The sequence below is a fragment of the Mirounga leonina genome, unplaced genomic scaffold, assembly GCF_011800145.1.
Source record: "Mirounga leonina isolate KUSES-001 unplaced genomic scaffold, KU_Mleo_1.0 Mir_177, whole genome shotgun sequence".
Taxonomy (NCBI): Eukaryota; Metazoa; Chordata; class Mammalia; order Carnivora; family Phocidae; genus Mirounga; species Mirounga leonina.
In genome coordinates, this window is record NW_023270459.1 from 2,505,488 (window position 1) to 2,508,258 (window position 2,771).

The 2,771-nt window shown below is 41.8% G+C and overlaps 1 protein-coding gene across 1 annotated transcript in view; it reads right to left on the bottom strand.

The window, feature by feature from the left end:
- LOC118022884 (zinc finger protein 585A-like) overlaps positions 1–2,650 on the bottom strand; it is a 59,209-nt gene extending 56,559 nt beyond the window's left edge. The window contains exons 1-2 of the mRNA XM_035023855.1: positions 2,486–2,650; positions 2,020–2,105 (exon numbers count right to left, since the gene is read on the bottom strand). The gene's annotated coding sequence lies outside the window, so the exon portion shown is untranslated. The remainder of the gene's footprint in view (positions 1–2,019; positions 2,106–2,485) is intronic.
- Between the last annotated feature and the right edge of the window lie 121 nt (positions 2,651–2,771).

Below are 2,771 nucleotides of genomic sequence, written 5' to 3' on the forward strand. Positions count from 1 at the left end.
CTGAAAAAAAAAAACCTGTTATCAAGATTTTTGATGATATAGAATATGTTGTGCATAGAGCACACATCATTAGTTCAAGGTCAGAGATGGTAATTTTCAGGACTGGGATTGAATCTCAGGATTGTCATAATCAGAAGCATACAGTCTTCATAACCAGCCATTTTATTTCACATTTTACTCTCTTCCTCATAGTTCTTTTCTACTCTCATCTCTGTAATAGCTGCATCCATATTCTTCTTTCTTGTCCTAAATAATTCTCATGCAAACTCTTCTTCCATCAAATGCTACTTATTCTACTTTATTTCCTCCATCCTCTTCCACTCATACCAGAATCAGCCAACACTTTAGTATCTTTTAGGGGTTTGGTTTGTTTTTAGCTATTTTTACATTTTAATAGCCACCCTCTGTTTTTCTATTAGCACAAACCCACCTTTATATTACTACTGTTGGCTCTCAAGTCACCTTCGTTCACATTCTTATTTTAGGGTGACTATAAATTATACCTATACTTCAATTGCACGTTGACTCTGGGCAAAATCTTTGGCTTTCACTCCCTTGATTATCCTTTTAGTTTTGTTCCACTGATTTGTGGTGCTAAATATTTTTGAGTATAATAAACTTGACACTAGTTGACGTTTCTCTCCTTTAAGCAACTTGAGGTTTTCTCTGGACACTCGTCTTATTTTATCTTTTTTTTTTTTTTAAGATTTTATTTATTTTTTGACAGAGAGAGAGACAGCGAGAGAGGGAACACAAGCAGGGGGAGTGGGAGAGGGAGAAGCAGGCTTCCCGCTGAGCAAGGAGCCCGACGTGGGGCTCGATCCCAGGACCCTGGGATCATGACCTGAGCCGAAGGCAGACGCTTAACGACTGAGCCACCCAGGCGCCCCTCGTCTTATTTTATCTTAAAGACACATTTTAGTTTTCTAAATCAATTTTCCCTTAAACATGACTGTCCTGATCTTGGCACATGGGTTCCACCTGATATCACTCTGCTTGACCTCTACTATCTTCATGGCGTTTCCGTTTCCAAAGTTTATCCTTCAAGGTAAGCTCCTAGTCTTCTTGAAGTTATTCTGCTCTGCCTCCTGCCCCCACCATTTCTGGAATCTTTTCTAATAGGCTTCATCAGCTTCTAAGCACCACTTCTCACCTCTGCTTACCAGCTCTCATTCTCTGACATTCTTCTACCTAATGTCAACTGTATTAGGAAGTACTCACATTTATTTTGGAGTTACAGGCTTGTGTGTGTGTGTGTGTGTGTTTTAGAGAGAGCATCAGCCGGGTCAGGGGGAGGGGTAGGACAGAGAGAGAGAGGGACAGTGAGAATCCCAAGCGGAGGGGGCTGAGCATGGGGCCCGATCTTACAACCCTGAGATCATGACCTCAGCTGAAATCAAGAGTTGGACACACCCAACTTACTGAGCCACCCAAGCATCCCTATTGGCTGAAACTGGGTTTTTCTGTTTTGGTCCCCATTTGTGACTTTTAATTGTTTCCAAGAGGTTAAAGGGGTAGGATTAATATCTAAGCTGTTGTACTGACCATACTAGTAAGTCTTTTTTTTTCCCAACTGGGGGAGTCAGGAATCAAACCATAGAAGACTGGAGAGGAATAAAATACAACTCCAAATGCTGTAGAAGGAGACTGAAATTGTACACATGAAAACAAGATCCCTAAGGCATTGGAGGGTGTGGGATCCATAGCCATATGCAAGGAACAGAGACATGATCTTATAAAAAAAACATATTTGAAACTATGTGTCAGACCATTTGGTTTGCTTTTTTGATTCTCCAAAAGTCAAGTAAAACTGATGGTACAAGAACATGCACTCCAAGTATCATTAGTTTCCTGATGAAGAAAATGAGGTAACTCATCCAAATTCACATATCGCCTTACACACATTGGGGCCATCTTCTGAGTCACCACTATTACATACACACATACACACACACACACACAGCCTGACACTCCAGACAACCTGCCATCAGCCCCCTTCCAAGCTTCTGGATTACTCACCTTCAGTTTTTCTTGTGGGATTCAGGCTGAGACACCCAGGTTTCTGTTCCCTGAGCTGTGTCCAGGTCCTGCTACACACTCATCCACTGAGGAAGGCAAAAATGGCAATTTAGTCAATCAATCCCAGGTCCCAGGTCCCAGGTCCCAGGTCTCAGTAGGTTATGTGAAAATTAGTAAGGGGAAAACTCACTAAAGTAGAGTCAGGGGGCTAGAAGAGGGTCTGTCAGTTATAGGAAGAATTGTCAATTAAGGACCCTCAAAAGGAAAGAATGTAAATTACAGGCCCCAAAGGGGAAAGATGTACATTGCATCACCTACAAGAAACTGACTACTGACAGTTTGGCAATGATAAATCGTTATCACCCTGGTTTTCTCCAACGGATTTTCCTTCAAAACAACTTCCCAACTTCCTCCTTCTTTTCCATGAAAGAGTTGTTCCTCTCCTTTGTTTGCTGGACTTGCTTACCATTTTGGCAGAACATTCTCCTCCTGAATTGCAATTCTGTTATTCCCAACAAACCCATTTTGGTGGTAAAGTAATTGACAGTTTTATTTTTAAGGTTAACACATACAAGTTCTAAAAGAGTCTTGGGTAAGGCTCCACTCTTCACTGTGGGCAAGCTTAGCGCAGTCAACTAAGACGAGCTACATGAGAGGTAGCGTCACCCTTTCCACCTCTAGACTACATTTCCCAGAAGTTCTTGCGGCTCTAATCAAGTTCCGTGGGAACGCGGCAACCTTTTTCTATTTCT